Source organism: Ictalurus punctatus, unplaced genomic scaffold (assembly GCF_001660625.3).
Source record: "Ictalurus punctatus breed USDA103 unplaced genomic scaffold, Coco_2.0 Super-Scaffold_100, whole genome shotgun sequence".
In the NCBI taxonomy this organism is placed as follows: domain Eukaryota; kingdom Metazoa; phylum Chordata; class Actinopteri; order Siluriformes; family Ictaluridae; genus Ictalurus; species Ictalurus punctatus.
This window is the reverse complement of record NW_026521086.1, coordinates 2,656,561-2,679,995: the sequence shown is the minus strand read 5'-3', so window position 1 is coordinate 2,679,995 and position 23,435 is coordinate 2,656,561. Positions and strand designations below refer to the sequence as shown.

Sequence of the window (23,435 nt, the reverse complement as noted above, 5' to 3'; positions counted from 1 at the left end):
TGGCACATTCTGTTGACCCATTTACTTTCAGGTAGGTGATTCCTTCCTTTTGTGCCAACTACCATAAAGTAGCTCCAGAAGCTCCGAGTTACAATCCGTGCATTGGCCAGGAATCAAACGCAGGTCAACTACTTGGAAGGCAGCTATGCTCACCTCTATACCACCAATGCCATGCTAGGCAATTCAACTCTGCTGAACAAAAGTTTAAGTATGTGCTCTTCTCATCAGCAGACCATAGGCAAGAGCCGAAGCGCAGCTCTGTCATGGTTTCTGTAGTGTGGTGGTTATCACGTTTGCCTAACACTCATCACTGTAGGATCAGGTCCTCCAGGAACAGCCGCAAAGCGACACCTTGGACAGAGCAGATTTCCTTCTTTTGTGCTTTCGTAGCAAAACAGTTAACATTTGCTTACAAAATGAAAGGGAGCCTCTGGTTTTCCACAGAAAATGGAAGCCTGGCTCTTTCGTTGCTCAATAAGACTCTGTGCGTGACTGGAAAATTTTCCATAAAGTACTGGTCGCCAAGTTCACCTATCAGCAAGAGGTCTACGCCCGAAAAAGGCTGGGAGCGGTTTCCCTTCCATTGAGCTTTTGTAGCAAGGCAGATAACAGCTGCTTGCAATATCACGGGCAATCTCTGCTTTTCCACTGAATGTGGAAGCCTGGCTCTTTCCTTCATCAAGAAGACAAGAGTACTGATGCGCTTGACACGAGGTTGCGACTTGTAATTCCCCACCTCCAAGCCGGAAAACGCAATGCAAACGCACCCTCAACTTGAAATCGCCATTCGTCAACAGTGGGAAGTCTTCTCATCTACCAGTTCCTTCCCTGTTCACCGAGTGACGTCGAGTCGGCATGACGGATTCAGAACTCACAAAGTGGCACTGACCTCGGTCTTTATTTGCTTTAGATAAGGGTTGTCCAGTCTTCTCCAGAATGGGCCAGTGTGGTTGCAGGTTGTCATTCTAACCAAGCAGAAGCCACACTTTAGTCTATTGAAAGCCAAGATCAGCGGATCCAACAATTGGAATCAGGTGTGGCTCCTGCTAGATTGGAACGAAAAGCTGAAGATTGGACAACGCTGCTTAAGACCAATCAGCATATAGACATATTTGCTTATAAAATATAAAACATTGACTATATAGATGGCTGATTGTGGAAAATGTACACCTCTCATCACAGTTTGCATGCTAGCTTGTCGCTAACAAAAGACAGACACGGAGAGACGGCATTTTCTAACATTTTCGCCCCTGTTCACGGGTCAAACGTGCCCTGTTGGATAATGCTGTGTTTACAAACAGCAAAGAAGCACTAAGAATTCAAGTGGGAAGCAGAAAGAGTTGTGGGAGGCCTGCAGAGAAGCCTATGGCACATTCTGTTGACCCATTTACTTTCAGGTAGGTGATTCCTTCCTTTTGTGCCAACTACCATAAAGTAGCTCCAGAAGCTCCGAGTTACAATCCGTGCATTGGCCAGGAATCAAACGCAGGTCAACTACTTGGAAGGCAGCTATGCTCACCTCTATACCACCAATGCCATGCTAGGCAATTCAACTCTGCTGAACAAAAGTTTAAGTATGTGCTCTTCTCATCAGCAGACCATAGGCAAGAGCCGAAGCGCAGCTCTGTCATGGTTTCTGTAGTGTGGTGGTTATCACGTTTGCCTAACACTCATCACTGTAGGATCAGGTCCTCCAGGAACAGCCGCAAAGCGACACCTTGGACAGAGCAGATTTCCTTCTTTTGTGCTTTCGTAGCAAAACAGTTAACATTTGCTTACAAAATGAAAGGGAGCCTCTGGTTTTCCACAGAAAATGGAAGCCTGGCTCTTTCGTTGCTCAATAAGACTCTGTGCGTGACTGGAAAATTTTCCATAAAGTACTGGTCGCCAAGTTCACCTATCAGCAAGAGGTCTACGCCCGAAAAAGGCTGGGAGCGGTTTCCCTTCCATTGAGCTTTTGTAGCAAGGCAGATAACAGCTGCTTGCAATATCACGGGCAATCTCTGCTTTTCCACTGAATGTGGAAGCCTGGCTCTTTCCTTCATCAAGAAGACAAGAGTACTGATGCGCTTGACACGAGGTTGCGACTTGTAATTCCCCACCTCCAAGCCGGAAAACGCAATGCAAACGCACCCTCAACTTGAAATCGCCATTCGTCAACAGTGGGAAGTCTTCTCATCTACCAGTTCCTTCCCTGTTCACCGAGTGACGTCGAGTCGGCATGACGGATTCAGAACTCACAAAGTGGCACTGACCTCGGTCTTTATTTGCTTTAGATAAGGGTTGTCCAGTCTTCTCCAGAATGGGCCAGTGTGGTTGCAGGTTGTCATTCTAACCAAGCAGAAGCCACACTTTAGTCTATTGAAAGCCAAGATCAGCGGATCCAACAATTGGAATCAGGTGTGCCTCCTGCTAGATTGGAACGAAAAGCTGAAGATTGGACAACGCTGCTTAAGACCAATCAGCATATAGACATATTTGCTTATTAAATATAAAACATTGACTATATAGATGGCTGATTGTGGAAAATGTACACCTCTCATCACAGTTTGCATGCTAGCTTGTCGCTAACAAAAGACAGACACGGAGAGACGGCATTTTCTAACATTTTCGCCCCTGTTCACGGGTCAAACGTGCCCTGTTGGATAATGCTGTCTTTACAAACAGCAAAGAAGCACTAAGAATTTAAGTGGGAAGCAGAAAGAGTTGTGGGAGGCCTGCAGAGAAGCCTATGGCACATTCTGTTGACCCATTTACTTTCAGGTAGGTGATTCCTTCCTTTTGTGCCAACTACCATAAAGTAGCTCCAGAAGCTCCGAGTTACAATCCGTGCATTGGCCAGGAATCAAACGCAGGTCAACTACTTGGAAGGCAGCTATGCTCACCTCTATACCACCAGTGCCATGCTAGGCAATTCAACTCTGCTGAACAAAAGTTTAAGTATGTGCTCTTCTCATCAGCAGACCATAGGCAAGAGCCGAAGCGCCGCTCTGTCATGGTTTCTGTAGTGTGGTGGTTATCACGTTTGCCTAACACTCATCACTGTAGGATCAGGTCCTCCAGGAACAGCCGCAAAGCGACACCTTGGACAGAGCAGATTTCCTTCTTTTGTGCTTTCGTAGCAAAGCAGTTAACATTTGCTTACAAAATGAAAGGGAGTCTCTGGTTTTCCACAGAAAATGGAAGCCTGGCTCTTTCGTTGCTCAATAAGACTCTGTGCGTGACTGGAAAATTTTCCATAAAGTACTGGTCGCCAAGTTCACCTATCAGCAAGAGGTCTACGCCCGAAAAAGGCTGGGAGCGGTTTCCCTTCCATTGAGCTTTTGTAGCAAGGCAGACAACAGCTGCTTGCAAAATCACGGGCAGTCTCTGCTTTTCCACTGAATGTGGAAGCCTGGCTCTTTCCTTCATCAAGAAGACAAGAGTAATGATGCGCTTGAGAAGAGGTTGCGACTTGTAATTCCCCACCTCCAAGCGGGAAAACGCAAAGCAAACGCACCCTCAACTTGAAATCGCCATTCGTCAACAGTGGGAAGTCTTCTCATCTACCAGTTCCTTCCCTGTTCATCGAGTGACGTCGAGTCGGCATGACGGATTCAGAACTCACAAAGTGGCACTGACCTCGGTCTTTATTTGCATTAGATAAGGGTTGTCCAGTCTTCTCCAGATTGGGCCAGTGTCTTTGCAGGTTGTCATTCTAACCAAGTAGAAGCCACACCTTAGTCTATTGAAAGTCAAGATCAGCGGATCCAACAATTGGAATCGGGTGTGGCTCCTGCTAGATTGGAACGAAAAGCTGAAGATTGGACAACGCTGCTTAAGACCAATCAGCATATAGACATTTTTGCTTATTACATATAAAACATTGACTAAATAGATGGCTGATTGCGGAAAATGTACACCTCTCATCACAGTTTGCATGCTAGCTTGTCGCTAACAAAAGACAGACACGGAGAGACGGCATTTTCTAACATTTTCGCCCCTGTTCACAGGTCAAACGTGCCCTGTTGGATAATGCTGTGTTTACAAACAGCAAAGAAGCACTAAGAATTCAAGTGGGAAGCAGAAAGAGTTGTGGGAGGCCTGCAGAGAAGCCTATGGCACATTCTGTTGACCCATTTACTTTCAGGTAGGTGATTCCTTCCTTTTGTGCCAACTACCATAAAGTAGCTCCAGAAGCTCCGAGTTACAATCCGTGCATTGGCCAGGAATCAAACGCAGGTCAACTACTTGGAAGGCAGCTATGCTCACCTCTATACCACCAATGCCATGCTAGGCAATTCAACTCTGCTGAACAAAAGTTTAAGTATGTGCTCTTCTCATCAGCAGACCATAGGCAAGAGCCGAAGCGCAGCTCTGTCATGGTTTCTGTAGTGTGGTGGTTATCATGTTTGCCTAACACTCATCACTGTAGGATCAGGTCCTCCAGGAACAGCCGCAAAGCGACACCTTGGACAGAGCAGATTTCCTTCTTTTGTGCTTTCGTAGCAAAACAGTTAACATTTGCTTACAAAATGAAAGGGAGCCTCTGGTTTTCCACAGAAAATGGAAGCCTGGCTCTTTCGTTGCTCAATAAGACTCTGTGCGTGACTGGAAAATTTTCCATAAAGTACTGGTCGCCAAGTTCACCTATCAGCAAGAGGTCTACGCCCGAAAAAGGCTGGGAGCGGTTTCCCTTCCATTGAGCTTTTGTAGCAAGGCAGATAACAGCTGCTTGCAATATCACGGGCAATCTCTGCTTTTCCACTGAATGTGGAAGCCTGGCTCTTTCCTTCATCAAGAAGACAAGAGTACTGATGCGCTTGACACGAGGTTGCGACTTGTAATTCCCCACCTCCAAGCCGGAAAACGCAATGCAAACGCACCCTCAACTTGAAATCGCCATTCGTCAACAGTGGGAAGTCTTCTCATCTACCAGTTCCTTCCCTGTTCACCGAGTGACGTCGAGTCGGCATGACGGATTCAGAACTCACAAAGTGGCACTGACCTCGGTCTTTATTTGCTTTAGATAAGGGTTGTCCAGTCTTCTCCAGAATGGGCCAGTGTGGTTGCAGGTTGTCATTCTAACCAAGCAGAAGCCACACTTTAGTCTATTGAAAGCCAAGATCAGCGGATCCAACAATTGGAATCAGGTGTGCCTCCTGCTAGATTGGAACGAAAAGCTGAAGATTGGACAACGCTGCTTAAGACCAATCAGCATATAGACATATTTGCTTATTAAATATAAAACATTGACTATATAGATGGCTGATTGTGGAAAATGTACACCTCTCATCACAGTTTGCATGCTAGCTTGTCGCTAACAAAAGACAGACACGGAGAGACGGCATTTTCTAACATTTTCGCCCCTGTTCACGGGTCAAACGTGCCCTGTTGGATAATGCTGTCTTTACAAACAGCAAAGAAGCACTAAGAATTCAAGTGGGAAGCAGAAAGAGTTGTGGGAGGCCTGCAGAGAAGCCTATGGCACATTCTGTTGACCCATTTACTTTCAGGTAGGTGATTCCTTCCTTTTGTGCCAACTACCATAAAGTAGCTCCAGAAGCTCCGAGTTACAATCCGTGCATTGGCCAGGAATCAAACGCAGGTCAACTACTTGGAAGGCAGCTATGCTCACCTCTATACCACCAGTGCCATGCTAGGCAATTCAACTCTGCTGAACAAAAGTTTAAGTATGTGCTCTTCTCATCAGCAGACCATAGGCAAGAGCCGAAGCGCCGCTCTGTCATGGTTTCTGTAGTGTGGTGGTTATCACGTTTGCCTAACACTCATCACTGTAGGATCAGGTCCTCCAGGAACAGCCGCAAAGCGACACCTTGGACAGAGCAGATTTCCTTCTTTTGTGCTTTCGTAGCAAAGCAGTTAACATTTGCTTACAAAATGAAAGGGAGTCTCTGGTTTTCCACAGAAAATGGAAGCCTGGCTCTTTCGTTGCTCAATAAGACTCTGTGCGTGACTGGAAAATTTTCCATAAAGTACTGGTCGCCAAGTTCACCTATCAGCAAGAGGTCTACGCCCGAAAAAGGCTGGGAGCGGTTTCCCTTCCATTGAGCTTTTGTAGCAAGGCAGACAACAGCTGCTTGCAAAATCACGGGCAGTCTCTGCTTTTCCACTGAATGTGGAAGCCTGGCTCTTTCCTTCATCAAGAAGACAAGAGTAATGATGCGCTTGAGAAGAGGTTGCGACTTGTAATTCCCCACCTCCAAGCGGGAAAACGCAAAGCAAACGCACCCTCAACTTGAAATCGCCATTCGTCAACAGTGGGAAGTCTTCTCATCTACCAGTTCCTTCCCTGTTCATCGAGTGACGTCGAGTCGGCATGACGGATTCAGAACTCACAAAGTGGCACTAACCTCGGTCTTTATTTGCATTAGATAAGGGTTGTCCAGTCTTCTCCAGATTGGGCCAGTGTCTTTGCAGGTTGTCATTCTAACCAAGTAGAAGCCACACTTTAGTCTATTGAAAGTCAAGATCAGCGGATCCAACAATTGGAATCGGGTGTGGCTCCTGCTAGATTGGAACGAAAAGCTGAAGATTGGACAACGCTGCTTAAGACCAATCAGCATATAGACATATTTGCTTATTAAATATAAAACATTGACTATATAGATGGCTGATTGCGGAAAATGTACACCTCTCATCACAGTTTGCATGCTAGCTTGTCGCTAACAAAAGACAGACACGGAGAGACGGCATTTTCTAACATTTTCGCCCCTGTTCACGGGTCAAACGTGCCCTGTTGGATAATGCTGTGTTTACAAACAGCAAAGAAGCACTAAGAATTCAAGTGGGAAGCAGAAAGAGTTGTGGGAGGCCTGCAGAGAAGCCTATGGCACATTCTGTTGACCCATTTACTTTCAGGTAGGTGATTCCTTCCTTTTGTGCCAACTACCATAAAGTAGCTCCAGAAGCTCCGAGTTACAATCCGTGCATTGGCCAGGAATCAAACGCAGGTCAACTACTTGGAAGGCAGCTATGCTCACCTCTATACCACCAATGCCATGCTAGGCAATTCAACTCTGCTGAACAAAAGTTTAAGTATGTGCTCTTCTCATCAGCAGACCATAGGCAAGAGCCGAAGCGCAGCTCTGTCATGGTTTCTGTAGTGTGGTGGTTATCACGTTTGCCTAACACTCATCACTGTAGGATCAGGTCCTCCAGGAACAGCCGGAAAGCGACACCTTGGACAGAGCAGATTTCCTTCTTTTGTGCTTTCGTAGCAAAACAGTTAACATTTGCTTACAAAATGAAAGGGAGCCTCTGGTTTTCCACAGAAAATGGAAGCCTGGCTCTTTCGTTGCTCAATAAGACTCTGTGCGTGACTGGAAAATTTTCCAGCAAGTACTGGTCGCCAAGTTCACCTATCAGCAAGAGGTCTACGCCCGAAAAAGGCTGGGAGCGGTTTCCCTTCCATTGAGCTTTTGTAGCAAGGCAGACAACAGCTGCTTGCAAAATCACGGGCAGTCTCTGCTTTTCCACTGAATGTGGAAGCCTGGCTCTTTCCTTCATCAAGAAGACAAGAGTAATGATGCGCTTGAGAAGAGGTTGCGACTTGTAATTCCCCACCTCCAAGCGGGAAAACGCAAAGCAAACGCACCCTCAACTTGAAATCGCCATTCGTCAACAGTGGGAAGTCTTCTCATCTACCAGTTCCTTCCCTGTTCATCGAGTGACGTCGAGTCGGCATGACGGATTCAGAACTCACAAAGTGGCACTTACCTCGGTCTTTATTTGCTTTAGATCAGGGTTGTCCAGTCTTCTCCAGAATGGGCCAGTGTGGTTGCAGGTTGTCATTCTAACCAAGCAGAAGCCACACTTTAGTCTATTGAAAGCCAAGATCAGCGGATCCAACAATTGGAATCAGGTGTGGCTCCTGCTAGATTGGAACGAAAAGCTGAAGATTGGACAACGCTGCTTAAGACCAATCAGCATATAGACATTTTTGCTTATTACATATAAAACATTGACTATATAGATGGCTGATTGCGGAAAATGTACACCTCTCATCACAGTTTGCATGCTAGCTTGTCGCTAACAAAAGACAGACACGGAGAGAAGGCATTTTCTAACATTTTCGTCCCTGTTCACGGGTCAAACGTGCCCTGTTGGATAATGCTGTGTTTACAAACAGCAAAGAAGCACTAAGAATTCAAGTTGGAAGCAGAAAGAGTTGTGGGAGGCCTGCAGAGAAGCCTATGGCACATTCTCTTGACCCATTAATTTTTAGGTAGGTGATTCCTTCTTTTTGTGCCAACTACCATAAAGCAGCTCCAGAGGCTCCGAGTTAGAATCCGTGCATTGGCCGGGAATCGAACCCGGGTCAACTGCTTGGAAGGCAGCTATGCTCACCTCTATACCACCAATGCCACACTAGGTATTTCAACCATGCTGAACAAAAGTTTAAGTATGTGCTCTTCTCATCAGCAGACTGTAGGGAAGAGCCGACTAACACCTTTGTCATGGTTTCTGTAGTGTAGTGGTTATCATGTTTGCCTAACACGCAAAAGGTCCCTGGTTCGAGACCGGGCAGAAACAAGCTAGCAATTTTGAACTTTGCTTTAATAACTGACCGGTTGTCATCACTGTAGGATCAGCTCCTCCAGGAACAGCCGGAAAGCGACACCTTGGACAGAGCAGATTTCCTTCTTTTGTGCTTTCGTAGCAAAGCAGTTAACATTTGCTTACAAAATGAAAGGGAGTCTCTGGTTTTCCACAGAAAATGGAAGCCTGGCTCTTTCGTTGCTCAATAAGACTCTGTGCGTGACTGGAAAATTTTCCATAAAGTACTGGTCGCCAAGTTCACCTATCAGCAAGAGGTCTACGCCCGAAAAAGGCTGGGAGCGGTTTCCCTTCCATTGAGCTTTTGTAGCAAGGCAGACAACAGCTGCTTGCAAAATCACGGGCAGTCTCTGCTTTTCCACTGAATGTGGAAGCCTGGCTCTTTCCTTCATCAAGAAGACAAGAGTAATGATGCGCTTGAGAAGAGGTTGCGACTTGTAATTCCCCACCTCCAAGCGGGAAAACGCAAAGCAAACGCACCCTCAACTTGAAATCGCCATTCGTCAACAGTGGGAAGTCTTCTCATCTACCAGTTCCTTCCCTGTTCATCGAGTGACGTCGAGTCGGCATGACGGATTCAGAACTCACAAAGTGGCACTGACCTCGGTCTTTATTTGCATTAGATAAGGGTTGTCCAGTCTTCTCCAGATTGGGCCAGTGTCTTTGCAGGTTGTCATTCTAACCAAGTAGAAGCCACACTTTAGTCTATTGAAAGTCAAGATCAGCGGATCCAACAATTGGAATCGGGTGTGGCTCCTGCTAGATTGGAACGAAAAGCTGAAGATTGGACAACGCTGCTTAAGACCAATCAGCATATAGACATATTTGCTTATTACATATAAAACATTGACTATATAGATGGCTGATTGCGGAAAATGTACACCTCTCATCACAGTTTGCATGCTAGCTTGTCGCTAACAAAAGACAGACACGGAGAGACGGCATTTTCTAACATTTTCGCCCCTGTTCACGGGTCAAACGTGCCCTGTTGGATAATGCTGTGTTTACAAACAGCAAAGAAGCACTAAGAATTCAAGTGGGAAGCAGAAAGAGTTGTGGGAGGCCTGCAGAGAAGCCTATGGCACATTCTGTTGACCCATTTACTTTCAGGTAGGTGATTCCTTCCTTTTGTGCCAACTACCATAAAGTAGCTCCAGAAGCTCCGAGTTACAATCCGTGCATTGGCCAGGAATCAAACGCAGGTCAACTACTTGGAAGGCAGCTATGCTCACCTCTATACCACCAGTGCCATGCTAGGCAATTCAACTCTGCTGAACAAAAGTTTAAGTATGTGCTCTTCTCATCAGCAGACCATAGGCAAGAGCCGAAGCGCCGCTCTGTCATGGTTTCTGTAGTGTGGTGGTTATCACGTTTGCCTAACACTCATCACTGTAGGATCAGGTCCTCCAGGAACAGCCGGAAAACGACACCTTGGACAGAGCAGATTTCCTTCTTTTGTGCTTTCGTAGCAAAGCAGTTAACATTTGCTTACAAAATGAAAGGGAGTCCTCTGGTTTTCCACAGAAAATGGAAGCCTGGCTCTTTCGTTGCTCAATAAGACTCTGTGCGTGACTGGAAAATTTTCCATAAAGTACTGGTCGCCAAGTTCACCTATCAGCAAGAGGTCTACGCCCGAAAAAGGCTGGGAGCGGTTTCCCTTCCATTGAGCTTTTGTAGCAAGGCAGACAACAGCTGCTTGCAAAATCACGGGCAGTCTCTGCTTTTCCACTGAATGTGGAAGCCTGGCTCTTTCCTTCATCAAGAAGACAAGAGTAATGATGCGCTTGAGAAGAGGTTGCGACTTGTAATTCCCCACCTCCAAGCGGGAAAACGCAAAGCAAACGCACCCTCAACTTGAAATCGCCATTCGTCAACAGTGGGAAGTCTTCTCATCTACCAGTTCCTTCCCTGTTCATCGAGTGACGTCGAGTCGGCATGACGGATTCAGAACTCACAAAGTGGCACTGACCTCGGTCTTTATTTGCATTAGATAAGGGTTGTCCAGTCTTCTCCAGATTGGGCCAGTGTCTTTGCAGGTTGTCATTCTAACCAAGTAGAAGCCACACTTTAGTCTATTGAAAGTCAAGATCAGCGGATCCAACAATTGGAATCGGGTGTGCCTCCTGCTAGATTGGAACGAAAAGCTGAAGATTGGACAACGCTGCTTAAGACCAATCAGCATATAGACATATTTGCTCATTAAATATAAAACATTGACTATATAGATGGCTGATTGTGGAAAATGTACACCTCTCATCACAGTTTGCATGCTAGCTTGTCGCTAACAAAAGACAGACACGGAGAGACGGCATTTTCTAACATTTTCGCCCCTGTTCACGGGTCAAACGTGCCCTGTTGGATAATGCTGTGTTTACAAACAGCAAAGAAGCACTAAGAATTCAAGTGGGAAGCAGAAAGAGTTGTGGGAGGCCTGCAGAGAAGCCTATGGCACATTCTGTTGACCCATTTACTTTCAGGTAGGTGATTCCTTCCTTTTGTGCCAACTACCATAAAGTAGCTCCAGAAGCTCCGAGTTACAATCCATGCATTGGCCAGGAATCAAACGCAGGTCAACTACTTGGAAGGCAGCTATGCTCACCTCTATACCACCAGTGCCATGCTAGGCAATTCAACTCTGCTGAACAAAAGTTTAAGTATGTGCTCTTCTCATCAGCAGACCATAGGCAAGAGCCGAAGCGCCGCTCTGTCATGGTTTCTGTAGTGTGGTGGTTATCACGTTTGCCTAACACTCATCACTGTAGGATCAGGTCCTCCAGGAACAGCCGCAAAGCGACACCTTGGACAGAGCAGATTTCCTTCTTTTGTGCTTTCGTAGCAAAGCAGTTAACATTTGCTTACAAAATGAAAGGGAGTCTCTGGTTTTCCACAGAAAATGGAAGCCTGGCTCTTTCGTTGCTCAATAAGACTCTGTGCGTGACTGGAAAATTTTCCATAAAGTACTGGTCGCCAAGTTCACCTATCAGCAAGAGGTCTACGCCCGAAAAAGGCTGGGAGCGGTTTCCCTTCCATTGAGCTTTTGTAGCAAGGCAGACAACAGCTGCTTGCAAAATCACGGGCAGTCTCTGCTTTTCCACTGAATGTGGAAGCCTGGCTCTTTCCTTCATCAAGAAGACAAGAGTAATGATGCGCTTGACAAGAGGTTGCGACTTGTAATTCCCCACCTCCAAGCGGGAAAACGCAAAGCAAACGCACCCTCAACTTGAAATCGCCATTCGTCAACAGTGGGAAGTCTTCTCATCTACCAGTTCCTTCCCTGTTCATCGAGTGACGTCGAGTCGGCATGACGGATTCAGAACTCACAAAGTGGCACTGACCTCGGTCTTTATTTGCATTAGATAAGGGTTGTCCAGTCTTCTCCAGATTGGGCCAGTGTCTTTGCAGGTTGTCATTCTAACCAAGTAGAAGCCACACTTTAGTCTATTGAAAGTCAAGATCAGCGGATCCAACAATTGGAATCGGGTGTGGCTCCTGCTAGATTGGAACGAAAAGCTGAAGATTGGACAACGCTGCTTAAGACCAATCAGCATATAGACATTTTTGCTTATTACATATAAAACATTGACTATATAGATGGCTGATTGCGGAAAATGTACACCTCTCATCACAGTTTGCATGCTAGCTTGTCGCTAACAAAAGACAGACACGGAGAGACGGCATTTTCTAACATTTTCGCCCCTGTTCACGGGTCAAACGTGCCCTGTTGGATAATGCTGTGTTTACAAACAGCAAAGAAGCACTAAGAATTCAAGTGGGAAGCAGAAAGAGTTGTGGGAGGCCTGCAGAGAAGCCTATGGCACATTCTGTTGACCCATTTACTTTCAGGTAGGTGATTCCTTCCTTTTGTGCCAACTACCATAAAGTAGCTCCAGAAGCTCCGAGTTACAATCCGTGCATTGGCCAGGAATCAAACGCAGGTCAACTACTTGGAAGGCAGCTATGCTCACCTCTATACCACCAATGCCATGCTAGGCAATTCAACTCTGCTGAACAAAAGTTTAAGTATGTGCTCTTCTCATCAGCAGACCATAGGCAAGAGCCGAAGCGCAGCTCTGTCATGGTTTCTGTAGTGTGGTGGTTATCACGTTTGCCTAACACTCATCACTGTAGGATCAGGTCCTCCAAGAACAGCCGCAAAGCGACACCTTGGACAGAGCAGATTTCCTTCTTTTGTGCTTTCGTAGCAAAACAGTTAACATTTGCTTACAAAATGAAAGGGAGCCTCTGGTTTTCCACAGAAAATGGAAGCCTGGCTCTTTCGTTGCTCAATAAGACTCTGTGCGTGACTGGAAAATTTTCCAGCAAGTACTGGTCGCCAAGTTCACCTATCAGCAAGAGGTCTACGCCCGAAAAAGGCTGGGAGCGGTTTCCCTTCCATTGAGCTTTTGTAGCAAGGCAGACAACAGCTGCTTGCAAAATCACGGGCAGTCTCTGCTTTTCCACTGAATGTGGAAGCCTGGCTCTTTCCTTCATCAAGAAGACAAGAGTAATGATGCGCTTGAGAAGAGGTTGCGACTTGTAATTCCCCACCTCCAAGCGGGAAAACGCAAAGCAAACGCACCCTCAACTTGAAATCGCCATTCGTCAACAGTGGGAAGTCTTCTCATCTACCAGTTCCTTCCCTGTTCATCGAGTGACGTCGAGTCGGCATGACGGATTCAGAACTCACAAAGTGGCACTGACCTCGGTCTTTATTTGCATTAGATAAGGGTTGTCCAGTCTTCTCCAGATTGGGCCAGTGTCTTTGCAGGTTGTCATTCTAACCAAGTAGAAGCCACACTTTAGTCTATTGAAAGTCAAGATCAGCGGATCCAACAATTGGAATCGGGTGTGGCTCCTGCTAGATTGGAACGAAAAGCTGAAGATTGGACAACGCTGCTTAAGACCAATCAGCATATAGACATTTTTGCTTATTACATATAAAACATTGACTATATAGATGGCTGATTGCGGAAAATGTACACCTCTCATCACAGTTTGCATGCTAGCTTGTCGCTAACAAAAGACAGACACGGAGAGACGGCATTTTCTAACATTTTCGCCCCTGTTCACGGGTCAAACGTGCCCTGTTGGATAATGCTGTGTTTACAAACAGCAAAGAAGCACTAAGAATTCAAGTGGGAAGCAGAAAGAGTTGTGGGAGGCCTGCAGAGAAGCCTATGGCACATTCTGTTGACCCATTTACTTTCAGGTAGGTGATTCCTTCCTTTTGTGCCAACTACCATAAAGTAGCTCCAGAAGCTCCGAGTTACAATCCGTGCATTGGCCAGGAATCAAACGCAGGTCAACTACTTGGAAGGCAGCTATGCTCACCTCTATACCACCAATGCCATGCTAGGCAATTCAACTCTGCTGAACAAAAGTTTAAGTATGTGCTCTTCTCATCAGCAGACCATAGGCAAGAGCCGAAGCGCAGCTCTGTCATGGTTTCTGTAGTGTGGTGGTTATCACGTTTGCCTAACACTCATCACTGTAGGATCAGGTCCTCCAGGAACAGCCGCAAAGCGACACCTTGGACAGAGCAGATTTCCTTCTTTTGTGCTTTCGTAGCAAAACAGTTAACATTTGCTTACAAAATGAAAGGGAGCCTCTGGTTTTCCACAGAAAATGGAAGCCTGGCTCTTTCGTTGCTCAATAAGACTCTGTGCGTGACTGGAAAATTTTCCAGCAAGTACTGGTCGCCAAGTTCACCTATCAGCAAGAGGTCTACGCCCGAAAAAGGCTGGGAGCGGTTTCCCTTCCATTGAGCTTTTGTAGCAAGGCAGACAACAGCTGCTTGCAAAATCACGGGCAGTCTCTGCTTTTCCACTGAATGTGGAAGCCTGGCTCTTTCCTTCATCAAGAAGACAAGAGTAATGATGCGCTTGAGAAGAGGTTGCGACTTGTAATTCCCCACCTCCAAGCGGGAAAACGCAAAGCAAACGCACCCTCAACTTGAAATCGCCATTCGTCAACAGTGGGAAGTCTTCTCATCTACCAGTTCCTTCCCTGTTCATCGAGTGACGTCGAGTCGGCATGACGGATTCAGAACTCACAAAGTGGCACTGACCTCGGTCTTTATTTGCATTAGATAAGGGTTGTCCAGTCTTCTCCAGATTGGGCCAGTGTCTTTGCAGGTTGTCATTCTAACCAAGCAGAAGCCACACTTTAGTCTATTGAAAGTCAAGATCAGCGGATCCAACAATTGGAATCGGGTGTGGCTCCTGCTAGATTGGAACGAAAAGCTGAAGATTGGACAACGCTGCTTAAGACCAATCAGCATATAGACATTTTTGCTTATTACATATAAAACATTGACTATATAGATGGCTGATTGCGGAAAATGTACACCTCTCATCACAGTTTGCATGCTAGCTTGTCGCTAACAAAAGACAGACACGGAGAGACGGCATTTTCTAACATTTTCGCCCCTGTTCACGGGTCAAACGTGCCCTGTTGGATAATGCTGTGTTTACAAACAGCAAAGAAGCACTAAGAATTCAAGTGGGAAGCAGAAAGAGTTGTGGGAGGCCTGCAGAGAAGCCTATGGCACATTCTGTTGACCCATTTACTTTCAGGTAGGTGATTCCTTCCTTTTGTGCCAACTACCATAAAGTAGCTCCAGAAGCTCCGAGTTACAATCCGTGCATTGGCCAGGAATCAAACGCAGGTCAACTACTTGGAAGGCAGCTATGCTCACCTCTATACCACCAATGCCATGCTAGGCAATTCAACTCTGCTGAACAAAAGTTTAAGTATGTGCTCTTCTCATCAGCAGACCATAGGCAAGAGCCGAAGCGCAGCTCTGTCATGGTTTCTGTAGTGTGGTGGTTATCACGTTTGCCTAACACTCATCACTGTAGGATCAGGTCCTCCAGGAACAGCCGCAAAGCGACACCTTGGACAGAGCAGATTTCCTTCTTTTGTGCTTTCGTAGCAAAACAGTTAACATTTGCTTACAAAATGAAAGGGAGCCTCTGGTTTTCCACAGAAAATGGAAGCCTGGCTCTTTCGTTGCTCAATAAGACTCTGTGCGTGACTGGAAAATTTTCCAGCAAGTACTGGTCGCCAAGTTCACCTATCAGCAAGAGGTCTACGCCCGAAAAAGGCTGGGAGCGGTTTCCCTTCCATTGAGCTTTTGTAGCAAGGCAGACAACAGCTGCTTGCAAAATCACGGGCAGTCTCTGCTTTTCCACTGAATGTGGAAGCCTGGCTCTTTCCTTCATCAAGAAGACAAGAGTAATGATGCGCTTGAGAAGAGGTTGCGACTTGTAATTCCCCACCTCCAAGCGGGAAAACGCAAAGCAAACGCACCCTCAACTTGAAATCGCCATTCGTCAACAGTGGGAAGTCTTCTCATCTACCAGTTCCTTCCCTGTTCATCGAGTGACGTCGAGTCGGCATGACGGATTCAGAACTCACAAAGTGGCACTTACCTCGGTCTTTATTTGCTTTAGATCAGGGTTGTCCAGTCTTCTCCAGAATGGGCCAGTGTGGTTGCAGGTTGTCATTCTAACCAAGCAGAAGCCACACTTTAGTCTATTGAAAGCCAAGATCAGCGGATCCAACAATTGGAATCGGGTGTGGCTCCTGCTAGATTGGAACGAAAAGCTGAAGATTGGACAACGCTGCTTAAGACCAATCAGCATATAGACATTTTTGCTTATTACATATAAAACATTGACTATACAGATGGCTGATTGCGGAAAATGTACACCTCTCATCACAGTTTGCATGCTAGCTTGTCGCTAACAAAAGACAGACACGGAGAGAAGGCATTTTCTAACATTTTCGTCCCTGTTCACGGGTCAAACGTGCCCTGTTGGATAATGCTGTGTTTACAAACAGCAAAGAAGCACTAAGAATTCAAGTTGGAAGCAGAAAGAGTTGTGGGAGGCCTGCAGAGAAGCCTATGGCACATTCTCTTGACCCATTAATTTTTAGGTAGGTGATTCCTTCTTTTTGTGCCAACTACCATAAAGCAGCTCCAGAGGCTCCGAGTTAGAATCCGTGCATTGGCCGGGAATCGAACCCGGGTCAACTGCTTGGAAGGCAGCTATGCTCACCTCTATACCACCAATGCCACACTAGGTAGTTCAACCATGCTGAACAAAAGTTTAAGTATGTGCTCTTCTCATCAGCAGACTGTAGGGAAGAGCCGACTAACACCTTTGTCATGGTTTCTGTAGTGTAGTGGTTATCACGTTTGCCTAACACGCAAAAGGTCCCTGGTTCGAGACCGGGCAGAAACAAGCTAGCAAGTTTGAACTTTGCTTTAATAACTGACCAGTTGTCATCACTGTAGGATCAGCTCCTCCAGGAACAGCCGGAAAACGACACCTTGGACAGAGCAGATTTCCTTCTTTTGTGCTTTCGTAGCAAAGCAGTTAACATTTGCTTACAAAATGAAAGGGAGTCTCTGGTTTTCCACAGAAAATGGAAGCCTGGCTCTTTCGTTGCTCAATAAGACTCTGTGCGTGACTGGAAAATTTTCCATAAAGTACTGGTCGCCAAGTTCACCTATCAGCAAGAGGTCTACGCCCGAAAAAGGCTGGGAGCGGTTTCCCTTCCATTGAGCTTTTGTAGCAAGGCAGACAACAGCTGCTTGCAAAATCACGGGCAGTCTCTGCTTTTCCACTGAATGTGGAAGCCTGGCTCTTTCCTTCATCAAGAAGACAAGAGTAATGATGCGCTTGAGAAGAGGTTGCGACTTGTAATTCCCCACCTCCAAGCGGGAAAACGCAAAGCAAACGCACCCTCAACTTGAAATCGCCATTCGTCAACAGTGGGAAGTCTTCTCATCTACCAGTTCCTTCCCTGTTCATCGAGTGACGTCGAGTCGGCATGACGGATTCAGAACTCACAAAGTGGCACTGACCTCGGTCTTTATTTGCATTAGATAAGGGTTGTCCAGTCTTCTCCAGATTGGGCCAGTGTCTTTGCAGGTTGTCATTCTAACCAAGTAGAAGCCACACTTTAGTCTATTGAAAGTCAAGATCAGCGGATCCAACAATTGGAATCGGGTGTGGCTCCTGCTAGATTGGAACGAAAAGCTGAAGATTGGACAACGCTGCTTAAGACCAATCAGCATATAGACATTTTTGCTTATTACATATAAAACATTGACTATATAGATGGCTGATTGCGGAAAATGTACACCTCTCATCACAGTTTGCATGCTAGCTTGTCGCTAACAAAAGACAGACACGGAGAGACGGCATTTTCTAACATTTTCGCCCCTGTTCACGGGTCAAACGTGCCCTGTTGGATAATGCTGTGTTTACAAACAGCAAAGAAGCACTAAGAATTCAAGTGGGAAGCAGAAAGAGTTGTGGGAGGCCTGCAGAGAAGCCTATGGCACATTCTGTTGACCCATTTACTTTCAGGTAGGTGATTCCTTCCTTTTGTGCCAACTACCATAAAGTAGCTCCAGAAGCTCCGAGTTACAATCCGTGCATTGGCCAGGAATCAAACGCAGGTCAACTACTTGGAAGGCAGCTATGCTCACCTCTATACCACCAATGCCATGCTAGGCAATTCAACTCTGCTGAACAAAAGTTTAAGTATGTGCTCTTCTCATCAGCAGACCATAGGCAAGAGCCGAAGCGCAGCTCTGTCATGGTTTCTGTAGTGTGGTGGTTATCACGTTTGCCTAACACTCATCACTGTAGGATCAGGTCCTCCAGGAACAGCCGGAAAGCGACACCTTGGACAGAGCAGATTTCCTTCTTTTGTGCTTTCGTAGCAAAACAGTTAACATTTGCTTACAAAATGAAAGGGAGCCTCTGGTTTTCCACAGAAAATGGAAGCCTGGCTCTTTCGTTGCTCAATAAGACTCTGTGCGTGACTGGAAAATTTTCCAGCAAGTACTGGTCGCCAAGTTCACCTATCAGCAAGAGGTCTACGCCCGAAAAAGGCTGGGAGCGGTTTCCCTTCCATTGAGCTTTTGTAGCAAGGCAGACAACAGCTGCTTGCAAAATCACGGGCAGTCTCTGCTTTTCCACTGAATGTGGAAGCCTGGCTCTTTCCTTCATCAAGAAGACAAGAGTAATGATGCGCTTGAGAAGAGGTTGCGACTTGTAATTCCCCACCTCCAAGCGGGAAAACGCAAAGCAAACGCACCCTCAACTTGAAATCGCCATTCGTCAACAGTGGGAAGTCTTCTCATCTACCAGTTCCTTCCCTGTTCATCGAGTGACGTCGAGTCGGCATGACGGATTCAGAACTCACAAAGTGGCACTGACCTCGGTCTTTATTTGCATTAGATAAGGGTTGTCCAGTCTTCTCCAGATTGGGCCAGTGTCTTTGCAGGTTGTCATTCTAACCAAGTAGAAGCCACACTTTAGTCTATTGAAAGTCAAGATCAGCGGATCCAACAATTGGAATCGGGTGTGGCTCCTGCTAGATTGGAACGAAAAGCTGAAGATTGGACAACGCTGCTTAAGACCAATCAGCATATAGACATTTTTGCTTATTACATATAAAACATTGACTATATAGATGGCTGATTGCGGAAAATGTACACCTCTCATCACAGTTTGCATGCTAGCTTGTCGCTAACAAAAGACAGACACGGAGAGACGGCATTTTCTAACATTTTCGCCCCTGTTCACGGGTCAAACGTGCCCTGTTGGATAATGCTGTGTTTACAAACAGCAAAGAAGCACTAAGAATTCAAGTGGGAAGCAGAAAGAGTTGTGGGAGGCCTGCAGAGAAGCCTATGGCACATTCTGTTGACCCATTTACTTTCAGGTAGGTGATTCCTTCCTTTTGTGCCAACTACCATAAAGTAGCTCCAGAAGCTCCGAGTTACAATCCGTGCATTGGCCAGGAATCAAACGCAGGTCAACTACTTGGAAGGCAGCTATGCTCACCTCTATACCACCAATGCCATGCTAGGCAATTCAACTCTGCTGAACAAAAGTTTAAGTATGTGCTCTTCTCATCAGCAGACCATAGGCAAGAGCCGAAGCGCAGCTCTGTCATGGTTTCTGTAGTGTGGTGGTTATCACGTTTGCCTAACACTCATCACTGTAGGATCAGGTCCTCCAGGAACAGCCGCAAAGCGACACCTTGGACAGAGCAGATTTCCTTCTTTTGTGCTTTCGTAGCAAAACAGTTAACATTTGCTTACAAAATGAAAGGGAGTCTCTGGTTTTCCACAGAAAATGGAAGCCTGGCTCTTTCGTTGCTCAATAAGACTCTGTGCGTGACTGGAAAATTTTCCAGCAAGTACTGGTCGCCAAGTTCACCTATCAGCAAGAGGTCTACGCCCGAAAAAGGCTGGGAGCGGTTTCCCTTCCATTGAGCTTTTGTAGCAAGGCAGACAACAGCTGCTTGCAAAATCACGGGCAGTCTCTGCTTTTCCACTGAATGTGGAAGCCTGGCTCTTTCCTTCATCAAGAAGACAAGAGTAATGATGCGCTTGAGAAGAGGTTGCGACTTGTAATTCCCCACCTCCAAGCGGGAAAACGCAAAGCAAACGCACCCTCAACTTGAAATCGCCATTCGTCAACAGTGGGAAGTCTTCTCATCTACCAGTTCCTTCCCTGTTCATCGAGTGACGTCGAGTCGGCATGACGGATTCAGAACTCACAAAGTGGCACTTACCTCGGTCTTTATTTGCTTTAGATCAGGGTTGTCCAGTCTTCTCCAGAATGGGCCAGTGTGGTTGCAGGTTGTCATTCTAACCAAGCAGAAGCCACACTTTAGTCTATTGAAAGCCAAGATCAGCGGATCCAACAATTGGAATCGGGTGTGGCTCCTGCTAGATTGGAACGAAAAGCTGAAGATTGGACAACGCTGCTTAAGACCAATCAGCATATAGACATTTTTGCTTATTACATATAAAACATTGACTATACAGATGGCTGATTGCGGAAAATGTACACCTCTCATCACAGTTTGCATGCTAGCTTGTCGCTAACAAAAGACAGACACGGAGAGAAGGCATTTTCTAACATTTTCGTCCCTGTTCACGGGTCAAACGTGCCCTGTTGGATAATGCTGTGTTTACAAACAGCAAAGAAGCACTAAGAATTCAAGTTGGAAGCAGAAAGAGTTGTGGGAGGCCTGCAGAGAAGCCTATGGCACATTCTCTTGACCCATTAATTTTTAGGTAGGTGATTCCTTCTTTTTGTGCCAACTACCATAAAGCAGCTCCAGAGGCTCCGAGTTAGAATCCGTGCATTGGCCGGGAATCGAACCCGGGTCAACTGCTGGGAAGGCAGCTATGCTCACCTCTATACCACCAATGCCACACTAGGTAGTTCAACCATGCTGAACAAAAGTTTAAGTATGTGCTCTTCTCATCAGCAGACTGTAGGGAAGAGCCGACTAACACCTTTGTCATGGTTTCTGTAGTGTAGTGGTTATCACGTTTGCCTAACATGCAAAAGGTCCCTGGTTCGAGACCGGGCAGAAACAAGCTAGCAATTTTGAACTTTGCTTTAATAACTGACCGGTTGTCATCACTGTAGGATCAGCTCCTCCAGGAACAGCCGGAAAGCGACACCTTGGACAGAGCAGATTTCCTTCTTTTGTGCTTTCGTAGCAAAGCAGTTAACATTTGCTTACAAAATGAAAGGGAGTCTCTGGTTTTCCACAGAAAATGGAAGCCTGGCTCTTTCGTTGCTCAATAAGACTCTGTGCGTGACTGGAAAATTTTCCATAAAGTACTGGTCGCCAAGTTCACCTATCAGCAAGAGGTCTACGCCCGAAAAAGGCTGGGAGCGGTTTCCCTTCCATTGAGCTTTTGTAGCAAGGCAGACAACAGCTGCTTGCAAAATCACGGGCAGTCTCTGCTTTTCCACTGAATGTGGAAGCCTGGCTCTTTCCTTCATCAAGAAGACAAGAGTAATGATGCGCTTGAGAAGAGGTTGCGACTTGTAATTCCCCACCTCCAAGCGGGAAAACGCAAAGCAAACGCGCCCTCAACTTGAAATCGCCATTCGTCAACAGTGGGAAGTCTTCTCATCTACCAGTTCCTTCCCTGTTCATCGAGTGACGTCGAGTCGGCATGACGGATTCAGAACTCACAAAGTGGCACTGACCTCGGTCTTTATTTGCATTAGATAAGGGTTGTCCAGTCTTCTCCAGATTGGGCCAGTGTCTTTGCAGGTTGTCATTCTAACCAAGTAGAAGCCACACTTTAGTCTATTGAAAGTCAAGATCAGCGGATCCAACAATTGGAATCGGGTGTGGCTCCTGCTAGATTGGAACGAAAAGCTGAAGATTGGACAACGCTGCTTAAGACCAATCAGCATATAGACATTTTTGCTTATTACATATAAAACATTGACTATATAGATGGCTGATTGCGGAAAATGTACACCTCTCATCACAGTTTGCATGCTAGCTTGTCGCTAACAAAAGACAGACACGGAGAGACGGCATTTTCTAACATTTTCGCCCCTGTTCACGGGTCAAACGTGCCCTGTTGGATAATGCTGTGTTTACAAACAGCAAAGAAGCACTAAGAATTCAAGTGGGAAGCAGAAAGAGTTGTGGGAGGCCTGCAGAGAAGCCTATGGCACATTCTGTTGACCCATTTACTTTCAGGTAGGTGATTCCTTCCTTTTGTGCCAACTACCATAAAGTAGCTCCAGAAGCTCCGAGTTACAATCCGTGCATTGGCCAGGAATCAAACGCAGGTCAACTACTTGGAAGGCAGCTATGCTCACCTCTATACCACCAATGCCATGCTAGGCAATTCAACTCTGCTGAACAAAAGTTTAAGTATGTGCTCTTCTCATCAGCAGACCATAGGCAAGAGCCGAAGCGCAGCTCTGTCATGGTTTCTGTAGTGTGGTGGTTATCACGTTTGCCTAACACTCATCACTGTAGGATCAGGTCCTCCAGGAACAGCCGCAAAGCGACACCTTGGACAGAGCAGATTTCCTTCTTTTGTGCTTTCGTAGCAAAACAGTTAACATTTGCTTACAAAATGAAAGGGAGTCTCTGGTTTTCCACAGAAAATGGAAGCCTGGCTCTTTCGTTGCTCAATAAGACTCTGTGCGTGACTGGAAAATTTTCCAGCAAGTACTGGTCGCCAAGTTCACCTATCAGCAAGAGGTCTACGCCCGAAAAAGGCTGGGAGCGGTTTCCCTTCCATTGAGCTTTTGTAGCAAGGCAGACAACAGCTGCTTGCAAAATCACGGGCAGTCTCTGCTTTTCCACTGAATGTGGAAGCCTGGCTCTTTCCTTCATCAAGAAGACAAGAGTAATGATGCGCTTGAGAAGAGGTTGCGACTTGTAATTCCCCACCTCCAAGCGGGAAAACGCAAAGCAAACGCACCCTCAACTTGAAATCGCCATTCGTCAACAGTGGGAAGTCTTCTCATCTACCAGTTCCTTCCCTGTTCATCGAGTGACGTCGAGTCGGCATGACGGATTCAGAACTCACAAAGTGGCACTTACCTCGGTCTTTATTTGCTTTAGATCAGGGTTGTCCAGTCTTCTCTAGAATGGGCCAGTGTGGTTGCAGGTTGTCATTCTAACCAAGCAGAAGCCACACTTTAGTCTATTGAAAGCCAAGATCAGCGGATCCAACAATTGGAATCGGGTGTGGCTCCTGCTAGATTGGAACGAAAAGCTGAAGATTGGACAACGCTGCTTAAGACCAATCAGCATATAGACATTTTTGCTTATTACATATAAAACATTGACTATACAGATGGCTGATTGCGGAAAATGTACACCTCTCATCACAGTTTGCATGCTAGCTTGTCGCTAACAAAAGACAGACACAGAGAGAAGGCATTTTCTAACATTTTCGTCCCTGTTCACGGGTCAAACGTGCCCTGTTGGATAATGCTGTGTTTACAAACAGCAAAGAAGCACTAAGAATTCAAGTTGGAAGCAGAAAGAGTTGTGGGAGG

General features: G+C 46.2%; 6 non-coding genes across 6 annotated transcripts; 3 read left to right on the top strand and 3 right to left on the bottom strand.

Moving 5' to 3' along the window:
- Positions 1–8,294: 8,294 nt before the first annotated feature.
- On the bottom strand, positions 8,295–8,366 carry trnag-ucc (transfer RNA glycine (anticodon UCC)). The gene has a single exon. It is a non-coding gene; the product is annotated as a tRNA-Gly (tRNA).
- A 96-nt stretch (positions 8,367–8,462) lies between these two features.
- On the top strand, positions 8,463–8,535 carry trnav-aac (transfer RNA valine (anticodon AAC)). The gene has a single exon. It is a non-coding gene; the product is annotated as a tRNA-Val (tRNA).
- Positions 8,536–16,567: 8,032 nt separating this feature from the next.
- On the bottom strand, positions 16,568–16,639 carry trnag-ucc (transfer RNA glycine (anticodon UCC)). The gene has a single exon. It is a non-coding gene; the product is annotated as a tRNA-Gly (tRNA).
- A 96-nt stretch (positions 16,640–16,735) lies between these two features.
- Positions 16,736–16,808, top strand: trnav-aac (transfer RNA valine (anticodon AAC)). The gene has a single exon. It is a non-coding gene; the product is annotated as a tRNA-Val (tRNA).
- Positions 16,809–20,741: 3,933 nt separating this feature from the next.
- Positions 20,742–20,813, bottom strand: trnag-ucc (transfer RNA glycine (anticodon UCC)). Its single transcript has one exon. It is a non-coding gene; the product is annotated as a tRNA-Gly (tRNA).
- A 96-nt stretch (positions 20,814–20,909) lies between these two features.
- On the top strand, positions 20,910–20,982 carry trnav-aac (transfer RNA valine (anticodon AAC)). The gene has a single exon. It is a non-coding gene; the product is annotated as a tRNA-Val (tRNA).
- The last annotated feature ends 2,453 nt before the right edge of the window (positions 20,983–23,435 follow it).